This window comes from Littorina saxatilis, linkage group LG2, assembly GCF_037325665.1.
Source record: "Littorina saxatilis isolate snail1 linkage group LG2, US_GU_Lsax_2.0, whole genome shotgun sequence".
Classification (NCBI taxonomy): Eukaryota; Metazoa; Mollusca; class Gastropoda; order Littorinimorpha; family Littorinidae; genus Littorina; species Littorina saxatilis.
Genome location: NC_090246.1, coordinates 80,123,145 through 80,138,585, shown reverse-complemented (window position 1 = coordinate 80,138,585; position 15,441 = coordinate 80,123,145). Strand labels below are relative to the sequence as shown.

At 40.3% G+C, this 15,441-nt stretch overlaps 1 long non-coding RNA gene across 1 annotated transcript; it reads right to left on the bottom strand.

Moving 5' to 3' along the window:
- Nucleotides 1-6,144: 6,144 nt before the first annotated feature.
- Nucleotides 6,145-11,605, bottom strand: LOC138959845 (uncharacterized). Its single transcript, XR_011453807.1, has 4 exons — nt 11,252-11,605; nt 8,842-9,110; nt 7,855-7,961; nt 6,145-6,923 (listed from the first exon to the last, which is right to left on the bottom strand). It is a non-coding gene; the product is annotated as an uncharacterized lncRNA (long non-coding RNA).
- Between the last annotated feature and the right edge of the window lie 3,836 nt (nt 11,606-15,441).

Genomic DNA, 15,441 nt, shown 5'->3' with positions numbered 1-15,441 from the left:
AGAGACCATCCAATCACAGCCCCCGAATTCCCCCACGTGTTCATCAGAATAGCTATATTGGGTACTATTTTCGTACTTGTTTACCGAATTCGGTTTTTCCGGAATGAAGAATGTCTTCGCGAGCACTGTTCCCTTCACCTGATTGTTGCCCAAGACACCACTCTTATCACCCGCTAAACTTACTTTTCAGCACAGGTCGATACTTCGCCCACTACAAACTAAAATCGACCCATTTTTTCCTTTTACGTCCTCCCGTCTTCAGTCAGTTTCCCTGGGAACCAAAATAACTGGCAGCCTCTTTTAACGGACCCCGGAAAGCGGTGAATCCCGAGATCTCCCGGCCCTGGCGCGGTTCTATGGGCAGTGATGACTCGTAAACTCCCCCCGTGTTTCGTTCTCTTGAGTGTAATTGTGCCCCTATTTTGTGTCCTGCGGATTCGCTGCAGAGTTGAGGGGAAAGAGGGTTAAGAGGCGACATAAAAGTACAGAGCTGATGATGACAGAAGTCGCACTCGCTGCAATCAAGTTTACACGTGTGATGGCGCGGATACTCGAGTCTGGAAGAATTGAGCCGCCCCCCCCCCCCCCCCCCCCCCGCAGACCCCCCCCTCCCGCAGACCCCCCCTCCCTCCAACCGCCATCTCCAAAAATAGATTAATTAAAATTTGAGAAAAGTGCACTTTTTGAAGAAGGAATAGAAAATGTTCGAGAGTTATCTTACAGTCAAAAGTGGTTTGAAGTATGAATCATGTGAGATTCCACATAGACGCTGGGTTAACTGAGTATTCATTGTAATATCAATGTATTCCGCAAGCTGAAGTTATGTTATTGCAAATGCATTGATAAGTTATGGTCAGACTACTGGACGGAAAGAAAGAAAGAGGGAATGACGTCGACAAACACGACATTATTTCTCTCCTTGGTCTGCTGATAGAAAAAAGTACGTAGCAATTGTGAATGCCAAAACGATCAGTGCCTGTAACATCAACGATGTCGAAATATGGGAAAGATGTCGCAAGGTTCGCAAGGAAAACAGACTTGACGAGGAAACAGAGTGATGCTGACACAGGAGCTTGTATCAAATCGCCGGTCGATCATTATCTACAGTCCACTACTACGACATACTACTACTATATATACTACAAGGAATATAACGCAGAGTGCTCCGCACTGCCGACTCGCTCCGTTTCAAGCTTTCTACATCACTTTCTGCACCCCCTTCCCGAACGCACGAACATCACACACAAACAAAAATGATTAAGCTTTCACTTCATGCAACAAACTCGAAATAACCATTCACCAACTTCGAGAAGTTTGTCAAGAACGGGGTCGGTGTCCACACCACTCCATGAGAGGAACCTGGAGCCTCGACGAATCGAAAGTGGAACTCGCGCTGATGTTTTCCGCTTTTCGTACGCTCTCAAGGGTGTACAACATTCTAGCGGCCTGTAATTAGTCCAATATAACTGATGAGGGACACAGGAGCCCCCAAACACGTGAAATGATAGACAAAACATTCTTTTTGCGCTTAATATTTTGACTCAGCCGTTTCCTTCGGACGAATACAGAAGGTCATTTCCGCCTGCAATCGGCAGTCAAAAAGCGCGTGACGTTTCGATTGGTTAAAACGAATAATAGAAAGCTTTTTTTTGATTGGTTGTAAATAAATCGAAAGGAAAAATTATTAACAAGTTATCATCGAAGCAAGGATGAAGTTATTAACATGGTAAGTACTTATGTTAATGATTATGATGTGAGTGTGTGTGTGATCGAGTGTGAGTGTGTGTGTGTGTGTGTGTGTGTGTGTGTGTGAATGTGTGTGTGACAGAGACAGCATAACAAATGTGCTGTTTTGGACCCCTCCCCTTTTTTTGACCAGCAATGGGAAAAAATGCCATCTTCAGAAGGTGTAAATGTACAGTTATTGTAATATGTGAGTGTATGCTTGAGTGGGGTGGGGGGGTCTTTTTCAGAATGGCTGTTCTGATTTATTATCAAAGTACAAGGAGTGTTTTTCTTCACATTCTGACTGAATGTGCAGTAGAGAGAATCATGAAGGACTGAAAGAATAGATATACAAACAAGTACACACAAAAAAATCAGGTATTTTTACATTTAGTAAAGTTTTGATTTTTATTGTCATGAGTTATCTTTTTAATATAAGTCTCCGTTTGGATTAAATAATCTTAATTTGTGATGTTTCATTTTTTAATTATATGAAAGAGGCTATTTCATTTTTCAAATAATGAAGATTTCTATGTCTAAGTGTTATATAATTACACATTAACATGCTTCCATTTGAAACTTAGAGGTCGTCATCGTGGATTGACGCCCGACCAAAGCTAATTGAAGCCTGACAGAGGGATTATGTTGTAATTCAATCTGACGACGATCTCTTTCCTGCTTTAATGCGATGGTAAACAGACAGAATTGGTTCTGTTCTGTTCACACACTACTTTCAGTCCACCTACCTGCAACTGCAAGGGTCAAGTCCCAAGAAATATGTCTCTGTATTCCTATCTTATCACTTTGCTCCTGTTTTGTTTTCTTTCACATACATTTTCCCTTATTTTTTGACGGGTTTCTGGACAGCTAACTCAAAACAAATTCTTTTCATCACAAAAGCGATGTTTGGAATTGACTGACGTAGTCAGGAAGAATTCATGCATCAACTTACATCACTTTGCATACCTTATGGTCTCGGTATTTCGCTGGCCTTCATATTTCCTTGTAAAATGACCCTCGATCAAAGCTAACCGAGACTATAGTTGAGACTGTATCAATGCGCCTTGCCAGCAGGTAGCTAATGGCTTTTTTAGCAAGTGGTTATCGACAATTAGTGACAGGTAATTTTGAATTAGTTGGAGCATTCTGACCAATCACAGTATCTGTTTCATTAAAATGCCAACTTGATTGAATTACAATATTTTTTAATACTTTACCACAAAGTTAATTATATTTGTTCCAATTAAAACACAAAACCAATTCGTCCAACCATCTATTAAGACAAGACACATGTAATGTTGTTTCTGTAGCTGAATTTAATTTTTGCTTCAGCAAAGGAAATGAATTTAAGAATATTTTGAATAACAAACTAACAAAATAAAACATTTATTGTCAAAGCAAGGCAGATAATCCTTTCACACAATGTAACTTTACCACAAACGACTTGCATATTTCCTAACATTCTAGACGATTCATTACATTTTGCTGTTTGCACTGTCAATTACCATGAAGGCATAACAACATCCAGGTAACATTTAACATTCTTGAAATAAGCACATTACTTGTATGGTACTAATTAAATTCATGCTTGCAAAAGTAACCATCAGAAATCATAAGGACATTAATAAAATTACAGACCATAAAATAATGCAGCATAGTCCCCACACTGTAGAGACCTTATAATGTTATTTCAACATAACAATAACCATAACAACAAGAAGAGCAAACGCTCGATCGAGTCACTTTTGCAGTTCTGAATATTATATGAGGCATCAGATGGACAGGAAGAAATTGCTATTCACAACACAATGAGTCACGTTCACATAAAATTTGAGCCCGGTCACTTTTATAGTTTCCGAGAAAAGCCCAACGTTAAGTTGTGTGTTGCCGAACAGAAAAGGCTAGTTATCTCCCTTGTTTTTCTGATAACGTTCGTAAAAGGCTACAGATGTAAATACTTTGATGTAAAGAATAATCCTACAAAGTTTCAATCACATCCGATGAACTTTGTCAAAGATATAAAATGTCTAATTTTTCCTTTGACGCTGACCTGTGACCTTGAAAAAGGTCAAAGGTCAACGAAACCATCGTTAAAGTGTAGAGGTCATTGGAGGTCACGACTAAACAAAATATGAACCCGATCGCTTTGATAGTTTCCGAGAAAAGTCCAACGTTAAGGTGGTGTCTACGGACGGCCGGCCGGACGGCCGGCCGGACAGACTAACACTGACCGATTACATAGAGTCACTTTTTCTCAAGTGACTCAATAAAAACACTTTATTGTCCATAGAGGCTCAAATGTCTGATTCACATTGCCGCATGGCGGTCACATGTCCTATCGTTTTGAACTGAGCGTTGACATTGTCCACAAGGAACTTAGTCGATAAATATCGACAGGGGGCCGACAAATGGTTTAAATGGGAAATGTGTGTATATGGGTGTGGGTTTGAAACAAACAAACAAACCAACCCATGTGAACCCCGGGCCGCAGGCCTTCGATGTAGTGATTGAAAAAAAAGGATGTTCTCAAATGGTTCAATTCTCATTTGGTCTGATTCTCAAATGGTACCGGTATACTCCCCCCCCCCCCCTGGCCGCAGGCCTAGGAGTAAAATTTTTATAGACACTGACCTTCTTCCCAGGGGTCATTGACCCAGTTTTAGCTATGAGAGGTGGTTCGCCCAGAGGCTGTAGAGTATACTGGGGCGGTCTCTTTGATGTCTTGAGAGGAAACTTGGCCAGGGTAGTACATGCACCAGAACTGGTGGACACCAAGGACAAACATGAAATCGAAGCAGTTTGCTTTCAGAGAGAACGGTCGTCAGCAACTCAAACTTCTCTGTTTTCTTTTTTTTTTAAAATCTGACTTTCTTTGTGGCCCCCTGACTCCGCCCCCTCCCTCTGTAAGGACCCTCCTCCACAAGGACCGATTTTTGTCAACATTTTAAAGGTCGCTAGAGAGGGGTTCCACTGTATGACCTAACCGCTACTGGCAGACGGCCTCAATCTTCACGCGCAAAGACGAGATTAATAGGTGCTCGGTTTTGGTATTTTGAATTACATTACATTAAACCTTTGTTGGGTTTCATGGTCATGGCAACAGCCATAATAATATTACATGATGTATAATATCATATTTCAGCATATGTGAATTACATGTCATCATACTAAACTGTCATACATTTTTATTCCTACATTATTCTGATTGATCACAACCAAACCTACTATCATTGGACACATCCAAATGCAAGCGCCTGTTCTTGACAATTTCTCTCTGATCTAAATATAAAATCAGTGCAATTTCCTGGGTCGGGCTTTGCCACAGACACTCACGGTTTGGCCTGTAGGTAAAATGTACAATGTATTTTTTGATTTGTGCACAAAAGCTTTTTTTCTTTTTTCTTTTTTTTAACATAACAATGTTTAATGTCACTGTATGTTTAAAAGACCATGGTCATATTTGTAAAAAAAATGTTAAATTAGAAAATAAATAACATTTTGGTTCATGATTTTTCCTACACCTGTGCTAAAAATAAGAAATAAAAATGTCGGGTATATAAGTCACTCAAATACAGCTAGGTATGAATGGCTCGGTTTGAGTTTGTTGCAGTTGACCCTGCACAATGCGACATATCATGTTTTTGTTGAACAATTTTGGGAGGGGTGACGTATTTCACAACTTCCTGTGTTACACTTCCTGTATTTCACAACTTCCTGTGTTACACAAACTCTGTGATGACCAATTTTGACGTCACCCCTCCCATAGGGTGACGGATTTCACAACTTTCTACAGATGAACAATTTTGACGTCACCCCTCCCATAGGGTGACGGATGTCACAACTTCCTGTGTACACAAACTGATGACGTATTTCACAACAAAATGGCGCTGCCCATGGTCAACCTCGAAACTATCCGTATAGAATGGGGGCGTCCTCGCCCCCATAATAAGAACTCAATTCCTTCGGACAGCGCGATATTCGTTAATGTTCCTTTCAAGATACACATTTTCAAAAAGCGACCAAGCACTCTTTCTTTCTTTATTTGGTGTTTAACGTCATTTTCAACCATTCAAGGTTATATCGCGACAGGGAAAGAGGGGAGATGGGATAGAGCCACTTGTCAATTGTTTCTTGTTCACAAAAGCACTAATCAAAAATTTGCTCCAGGGGCTTGCAACGTAGTACAATATATTACCTTACTGGGAGAATGCAAGTTTCCAGTACAAAGGACTTAACATTTCTTACATACTGCTTGACTAAAATCTTTACAAACATTGACTATAATTCTATACAAGAAACACTTAACAAGGGTAAAAGGAGAAACAGAATCCCTAAAATTAGTCGCCTCTTACGACATCGGGTAAATTCTTCCTCGTCCCAACCAATATGGGACTCCCCCTAACCCGCGGGGGGGGGGGGGGGGGGGGGGGGGGCCCAAGCACTCTTGCATAAGGTGCACTAAAGTTGTGCAATGCAGATCTTGCGTTTGGGTGACACTTTTCTGCAGCACATTAAAGTTAGGAGTATGGGAGACAACTCCAACTGACTTAGTCTTGCGTCTGCTTTTGCTTTCAGTTCAAGACATTTTGACGAAGCGCACTTAGTTATGCCACCAAATAATAAAACTAAAGCCTGCCAAAGTTCAACAAAAGCTGAACACGTTTGGCTATTCTACGTTTGGTTGGCTATTCAACGGCATCTTGTGCGTGCTACATTAGTGTCAAATTAAAACAGGGGGTAACACGACGAGCGTCATTCTTGAAAATGAAACAATTCTGATGTCCTATTGAAATGTCTGAAAGCGGTCAAATGTCCTATTGATGCTGAAGAGCTAGGACATTTGTATCCTTAGCGGATTATGACTTTATTCAGTTATTCTGCAGAAAAACAGAAATGCTGGAGAAAAACTGTTTGTTTCTGCTGCATTTCTGCATAATGTCATCTTTTACGAGAGCAACGTAAAATTGAAATCAAGAATGCTGCAGTAAAACAGTGCTGTTGTTTTACTGCAGAAAACCTGTTTACACTTTTTCTGCAGCATTGTGTACTGCAAGAACTGCCTTGAACTCCAGTGGAGTGCAGTCCAGATCAACATCTGGGTCGTCGTCTAGGGGTTCCTGATCAGACTCCATCCTTTCCAGTGGAAGTCTTCTTCACATAGCTCATTGGTTGTGTCCTCAGCATATGTAGTTTGGAACCTGAAAGACACGAGAAAAATATATACTCGACCTGATAAAGCCTTTTTGAAAACTCAGATTTAATATCCACTTCAATAAACCCTTCATTTTGCCAAAGTTACATGCTTTTCCTATGACATTTCACATGCCTTTTTTGCCTTTTCCAATGTTAAAAGTTAAGTTTTCTGGGGCAAATTAGTGTATGAAACCGCTTTATGTTCTTTAAATTGATGGAATGTGTGCATTTGGTTGCGTGTGATCTGTTTATAAAATGAAATATTGTTAAAAACTGACCATGGGATTGCAGTTTTTGTCGAAGAAACTGAGTGAAAAGAAATTTGAAAGGGGAACGACTCTTGTCGCTAGACAAAGTATGAGAGTTATAGTTGCGTTGGGAATTAGCTTGTGTTGAACGTTTGTGCACGGCAGATTTAGATTCAGAAAACAACCGCACTCATGGATTTTATACGATTCATGTGTTCAAGCCTGCAGTTGTTAATTTAAATGCGGTATGTTTGTATTGTTTGCTACAATCGCAAAAGTAGATCCCACAAAGTCTAGCTCCTAAACCTGTGTGCTGTCGAGGATTCAGGCATGTTGGGTAAGTGATTTTGGTTGCTGGGTAAGTTACCGATAAATAGAGAATAATACATGGCTTGCTGTGTGGTACCAGATTTACAGGAGTTGTTTTTTAAAATATTGAACTGCAAGCGAAAGCACAAATTTGTTGTTGACCATGCCGTTAAAAAAAGCAATTGCAGAAAATAACCTAGTCATGTGTTTGTTGAGATCATGGGAGTTTGGGAAACATAGGTGCTCAGTTTTAACTGGTCGACCACATATTATTCTTGTTTGGCTCTCTGGAACCGGACATCACTAAAGCGGGGCGCAACTCTCAAACACTTGCAAATCCTGGTAGAGTTATTTTCAAACATTGTCAATTGCAAGCTACCTTTCAAGTGTCAGTCCTTGAGCTTTGTGGATGGTCAGTGCGAAGCTAGGAAGTACTGGAAACTGATGCCTCACAGCAATGTCCTTTTGTCGAGGATCAGGCATGGACTACAAACAAAATGAAAGTCACAATCTTATTTATACATCAGGGATGGCCAAATCTTGAAATCTTAACTCGCCAACAAGAAAGTTACTAGCCCGCCAGAAATGCATGTAGTACAGAAAGCTATAAGGCTATTTTCTCAGATTCTTTTTCTCATAACCTCTCACAATTCACATCTATTTTAAGACTCCCTCCTGTTCCAATACCTGGTTTTCTGAGAATGTTGAAGATCTTAGAAGTCAGGTTCCACTTTGAAGATAAAATCAGAGTACATTGTGTAATAATTGACGATATCAAATATTCCATCCATATAAACAATGCGAGATGAATGGTGGTTTCTTGTCCGACCAGCCTGTTTGAGGGAAGCATATTGTTGTTTGTTTCATCTTTATGAACCAAGATGTTTATTTTTTTAATTGTACCCAGTTTATTTTACAGTGGAACCCCCCTTTTTAGACCCCTCAATTTAAAACTTATTCCTCCCTTTTAAGACCAAGATTTCTCTGTTAGTTCATAATCTGTCTATATTTACCCTCCCTTTTAAGACCATGATTTCTCTGTTAGTTCATAATCTGTCTATATTTACCCTCCCTTTCAAGACCAAGATTTCTCTGTTAGTTCATAATCTCTCTATATTTACCCTCCCTCTTTTTTTAAGAGCTTAATGTGTCAGATTTTGAATTGTCTCAAAAAAGCGGGGTGGGGGTGCCCACTGTAAATCTTTCTTTACTTTCTTTATTTGGTGTTTAACGTCGTTTTCAACCATTCAAGGTTATATCGCGACGGCCCACTGTAAATGAAAACTCATGAAAATGATGCCTTTTGATGACAAAATAAAATGTCAACTCAGTAAAAATTGAGGTAAACAAAAAAACACAGGCATACCTGAGAAAGCAGTACGGCTCAACTCCACTGTCATGTTGGTCTTCTCAAAGTGGACAACCACTTTGTCATGGTGGAGGTCCACAACATGGCCAAGACTGCCGTTGACTAACCGGTCGCTTATGTTGCGGATCAGCATAACTGGACAATCTTTTTTGAGCCACAGGATCTTTGGGGCACGGGTGTTCTTCAAAGAACTTACATCTCCTTCATCAGTCGCGTGGAATTCCTGCAGCTGGCCAGACATACCCAGAGGCTTCTGCCTGTTGTATCTAAAAACACAATTATATAACAAAACTCAGATTTTTTAAAAGTAAATAAAAAAAAACACTGCCTAGCAGACAACTATCATTACTTTATATAGCTATTCTGATGGACACGTGGGGGAATATGGGGGCTGTGATTGGATGGTCTCACACATCCCTTTTCCGATCATCAAAGCATAACGCTAAGGAAGTTGGCCATTTTTGCCAATATCCAAAAGCATATCGGCAATAACAAAGACGCATGGTTCCGGTTTCCTCCACGTGTATAAAGTACACGCATACCTCGCCAGGTTTGTTTCTGTGACTAGTTGACAGACGATGCCATTTGCTTTGTGTGTGTTTTTGTTGTTGCTTACTGTACATGATACATACTACGTGTAAAATCCAGTTCTTTAACAGGCAACAAACCTTGCAAATTTCCAGAAGCTGCAATCTGAAGCGACCTATCTCTGATTCTAGCAGACGATCTCTCCAATGAACACAAAATCAGCAAACTCTCCTGTCACATTTAACGTCCATTGTATAGTGCTATGTTGAAATGAAGTTACCGGTCTGAAACATTTAGGCGTTTCTTCTGAGACTATCCTTGTTCTCTTATCATCTACAGATTTACCGCAGTAACAGAAGTCAGACTTTCGAAAACACATAAGCAAGCATGATACGTCATGACGTCATACGATTCCTAGCATATTGACGAAATGCTAAACATCCGGTTATCTTGAGTTGTCTCGAGCTCCGTAATACATGTCCGCGGGTTTTTCAATGTTCGGTTATTTCCGTGACTTCATGCATTCTGGTAATTGTTGCTGACAAAAACATGATTTTAACACAGAATTTAATGTCAGAATAGCTATATAAACGCTATTGTGTTTTCATCGTAGCAATAGGGTCCGATATTTAGACGAGACAAGTATAATGCTGACGAGTTATAATCAAAATTGATATACATGTTAAAACTGTGATACATACATGTATGTAATAAATATGTTTAAAAACAAAGAATTTACTCTTTCCTGAGTGTGTGATTTTTGTCGCGTGTTTCTTTCAGGCGAGATATTCTTTCGGCTAGCCACTCGTGAAAATAGGAGGCGAGATTGTCTATGAAACGGTTTGGTGGCTAGCTACACAAGAATTAAACTGCACTGGTCGGTAAAAAAACAAGTCGTGGACAGCTAGTTGGATGGGCAGCTGAGTGGCCGCCATGTTTTCTCGCCAAGCGAGCAAGCCTAAAGCTACCCAGCGTTTGAGGCGAGAATTCTAGCGTCACTCGCGGCGAGATGTGCCCAAGAAATGGTACTTCCTCGCCCTACTCGCCAATCTCGCCTTTCCTCGCCTGTAAGAAACAGACGACTGGTGAGGTCAGTCTAAATTTGAAGTTAATTCATGACTGTTTGAATGTTTTAGAGAAAAAATCACTTGTACTTGAACTCAACCACAGAAATAAACTTTTTTTCTCTGGGCAAATTAATTTTGCATTTACATTGCACACATAATTTAGTTGACTTAAAAAGCTACAACTTTCAGCTTCCAGCACAGCTAGTTTATAAAAACAAGCAAACAACAATAAAACGCATTAAAACAAATTCTTCCATGTAACAGTCTTCAATATAATTTAAAAAATTAAATAACAAGCAAACAAACAAACAAAAACAAGTGACTGCAGATGTAACCCCAAAACTAGCCATTACTAGCTGACATGTCTTGATTCTGGAACTAACCACCACTGCAACCCTCCAGTCAGAATCGTATGCTTGTCCATGAAAGTAGGTCAACTAAGCAGGGGGCTGCTAGTGCTAGCCATCTTGAATCTTGATTCTCAAAGAGACGGAGAGGCGGGGCTAACAGTGGGAGGAGCCATAATCATAACGACCGCGTTTTACAAAGTGAAACGATCACTGCAGACGAACAATACGCACGTTTGGAAACCTATTGTGGTACTTGCGTTTACCTGGGGGCATTATAAACCAGGAATGAACTTTATTTTAAGTTAAAGCTTGCTGTTTCTTCAACAACAACAGCCAACATTTCTTTTAGACTAGAGTCATGTTACGAACACTGATAAATCGTCTAAGTTCTCTTTTAATCTAAACTTCGGGTAAGTTTAAAGCCTGTTCATCAACAAAAGTAAAGTTAAGAAGTGTACATACCTGCTTGTCTAAGAATAATGACGTTGTGTCCAAGCTCGACTAATTCCCGTGCTTCTTCCATCGGACAAGTCGAACGGGCGGTCAAAGAACGCCCATTGCCGGAGCAGACGGTTTTCTGAGCATGCGCTGTAAAACTTTTACTGCGGAACGCTCCGGATGTAACCTTTTGTGGCCTTTGAACCTGGTTAACTGCCGGTAGGTTTCGATCTTCGCAATGTTAAGCTCAAAGAGAATGTTTTGTGTATCATTTCACGGGGTTTGAGGCTGCTGTGTCCCTCATCAGTTATATTGGACTAATTGCAGGCCGCTAGAATGCTGTACACCCTTGAGAGCGTACGAAAAGCGGAAAACATCAGCGCGAGTTCCACTTTCGATTCGTCGAGGCTCCAAGTTCCTCTCATGGAGTGGTGTGGACACCGACCCCGTTCTTGACAAACTTCTCGAAGTTGGTGAATGGTTATTTCGAGTTTGTTGCATGAAGTGAAAGCTTAATCATTTTTGTTTGTGTGTGATGTTCGTGCGTTCGGGAAGGGGGTGCAGAAAGTGATGTAGAAAGCTTGAAACGGAGCGAGTCGGCAGTGCGGAGCACTCTGCGTTATATTCCTTGTAGTATATAGTACCTACTTAGTAGTATGTCGTAGTAGTGGACTGTAGATAATGATCGACCGGCGATTTGATACAAGCTCCTGTGGATGCTGATAAACAATAAAACCTTGATTTGTTGTCGTGGAGTGTAGACATAACGTATCAGCAGTATAATAAGTAGAGGTTACATGCCGAGTCTCAGTGATTATTAAAAATAAAGGTCGAAGTTGGCGGATCCTGAAAAATGCGAGCTTCAGCGAGCTTTTTCATGACCGCGAACTGAGACCATTATTTTTAATAATCACTGAGACGAGATGTGTAACCTCTTTATTCCTCCTTTCTTCAGTTATTCAAAGAAAACAGGAGTTTTTGTGCGAAAGTTTGATCGAATCCGAATCACTCAACCAGTCAACCTGCGCAGGCGATCGATTAATGCGCGGTTGTATAGTTCCGTGCAAATCATTCCATTTTGTTAACACTTCTTCTCAGTTTCCCTGTTTTGGACTAAAATCAAGTACACAAATATGCTGTTATTCTGCTGTGGCGGTAAAGGCAGATATTGTGTGTTCTGTTTATGTTTTAGTATCGCTTAGGATAATATAAGATGTTTGGTGGCTTGTTGACAGACCAGCTTTTTTGTTGGTCCAAGGGGACCATATCGTCTTTTGTTTCATCTTTATCGACCAAGGCCGAAGGCCGCGGTTGATAAATATGAGACAAAAGGCGATATGCTCCCCGAGGACCAACTACAAAGTGCTGGTCTGACAACAAGCTACCAAACATCGTTTTTGTCATCATTTTGGTTGTGCAACAAAATGCACAATAACCCACAGGGAGACGAATTTTTAGAATCCAACTCCGGGCCACAAAGCATCGTCACAGTAGCACGAGATAACACGTAAACTTGTATGTGACGTCAAACGTAGCTTCTTGACGCTTTTCTTCCAGTCTGAAAATGTACAGAGCTGCGATCATACGTGTGAGTTCAGTAAGTGTTGAGCATATTTCTTTTCTTTTAAGTGTTTATGACTTTTCGTTGTGGATTGTGCGATTACAGAGATAAGTTGCAAATTGACCATGAGTCGCCGCGGTAATTATCAACATTGATTGGGTCTTTGAGAGTGAATGCTTACAATCGTTGTCCTCGGAAACACAAATCCAAAGCCACGATGGTTTCACACATCAAACAATCAGCCTGATTGGCTTTTACTTTGACAATCCACGTTTCACATGAAAGCTCAAGCCCATTCACCACCTCGAGTTATTGCATGGGGAACATGAGATTTATTTACCAGGTGTTTGTGAATGAAAACTCGTGAAAATGATGACAATGTTCTTTCGTCAAATGGGACTAGCAGACGAACTTTTGCACCCGTGTTCCAACATTAATTACTGTATGAAGTTCAGTTTTCTGGGGAAAATAGTGTATGAAACCGCTTTATGTTGTTTAAATTGATGAGATGTGTGCATTTGGTTGCGTGTGATCTGTTTATAAAATGAAATATTGTTGAAAACTGACCGTCGGATTGCAGTCACTGTTGTCGAAGAAACTGAGTGAAACTACGACTTGTCGCTAGACAAAGTATGAGTTACTTGCCTTGGGAATTCGCTTGTGATGAACGTTTGTGCACGGCAGATCCACGCCGTATAAACGGTTGCGTCGACTGAAAGCCGCGGGATCGGTTGCATCGACTAAAAGCCGCGGGATCAGGACACGCGAGGTGAGTTTCTCCACAAAATTACAAATCTCTTCTCTTAATTAGTAGATTATCCCATAACATTTGTTTACACTTTGAACTTAGGTGTTGTAGCATCATATCATCGATTTTTTTTCATTGATTGCATTTACGTGTGAATGTTGAACTGTGATTATTTACACTTGTTCAAGCGCATTTTTGTAAATTTTGACTTTCAACCTTCACCACCAAAAATCAAGCTTTCGGACAAAGCTACAGACAATTAAGATGTAATCAATGATTATTTATTGACCATTGGGTTAACTTTTATTAGCAAACGTTACATGGTTACTTCACATTTTACGTATATGTAAAGACACCAAACAGTTTGACGGTTGCACACCATGGAAGGGCATGGTTGCACGTCGCTACAATATTTGATTGCCAGCGGTTGTGCACCATGGGACATTGTCCTTCTAAATTTGCGAGTAATATCAAGTTATATTAGGTGAATGTCTCAGCTCTTGTTTTGTTATGTTTGCATAGCCCCCCACCACATTAATGCCGATGTTTTGTGCTTTTTTACGATTCGATAACTCCAAATTTTGCTTCTCTGCAACCCCCAACCCCCACGGTAGCGGACTACCACCCCCCACCGATCCCGGCAGAGAGGGGCCGGATCCGCCCCTGGAGAGAGAGAGAGAGAGAGAGAGAGAGAGAGAGAGAGAGAGAGAGAGAGAGAGAGAGAGAGAGAGAGAGAGAGAGAGAGAGAGACGTAAGACATTTTATTGCATAAACAAAGTTCATTGCAAGGGGAGGCTATGGGGGTGAGGGTCTACAAGTTAGTATACATAAGAAATTGCAAACATATTAAATGATTAGAAAACAACCTTATATACAAGCCTGAACACAATCATTATCTTGCCTTTTCGTGTGCATGTAGCACGTGATCATCTTAACAAGACCACCGAGGTGAAAATAAAACTGTAACAATAAAACAACGTTGAACCAAAAAATGAAAATAGCTATAATATACACACTTAAGTAAAATCAAATAATGTACATGCATTAAACAGCCAATATTCTTTGTCATTTATGCTGATTCGCATCCATGGTTTATGCAGTGGACAGGTGATTTCAGGGACCGGACTCCATCTGCCATAGAAAATTAGAAGTATCAGAGTGCGAGTACCATCCTAAAGTGCGTGTCTCCATGAAACTATTGGGACTGTACACTATCCGGGTCAAACCACCTATACAGTGGCCGGCAAAAGTATTGCACCACATAAAAAGAGAGGAAAGGTCTAACAATTTAGACACTTTTCAAACGGTCTTTTTAATACAATTAAGTATACTACACTCATGAATTTTTAACATAGTAAAGACGAAAGTCCCCTTTTTCTTGTGATACCAAATCGGTTAGCAAATGAAGAATTCTTACATATCTAATTAGGACCGTTAAAATGTGAGGTGATTCCCCGATTCGTTCAAAGCAATTTTAGTCATTTCCGTTCTTCCCATTTGGTGCGATACTTTTGCTGGCCACTGTACACCATTACATGGCATGATGTTTGTTTTACAATGTTCAGAAGCGATTTTGCAGCCTTAAAGTAAACCTTTTAAACTTTCAATTACTTCCACGGCGCACAACCGATGACTACCGTGGCGCACAACCGGTCTGTACAAGGATTTTCCGTGGTGTGCAACCGTCAAACTGTTTAGTGTCCTTGCATATCCGTAAAATATGAAGTTACTATGTAACATTAGCTAATGAAATTTAACCCAATGGTCAATAAATCATCATTGATTACATTTTTATTGTCTGTAGCTTTGTCCGAAAGCTTGATTTTTAGTGGTGAAGGTTGAAAGTCAAAATTTACAAAAATGCGCTTGAAAAAGTGTAAATAATCACAGTTCAACATTCACACG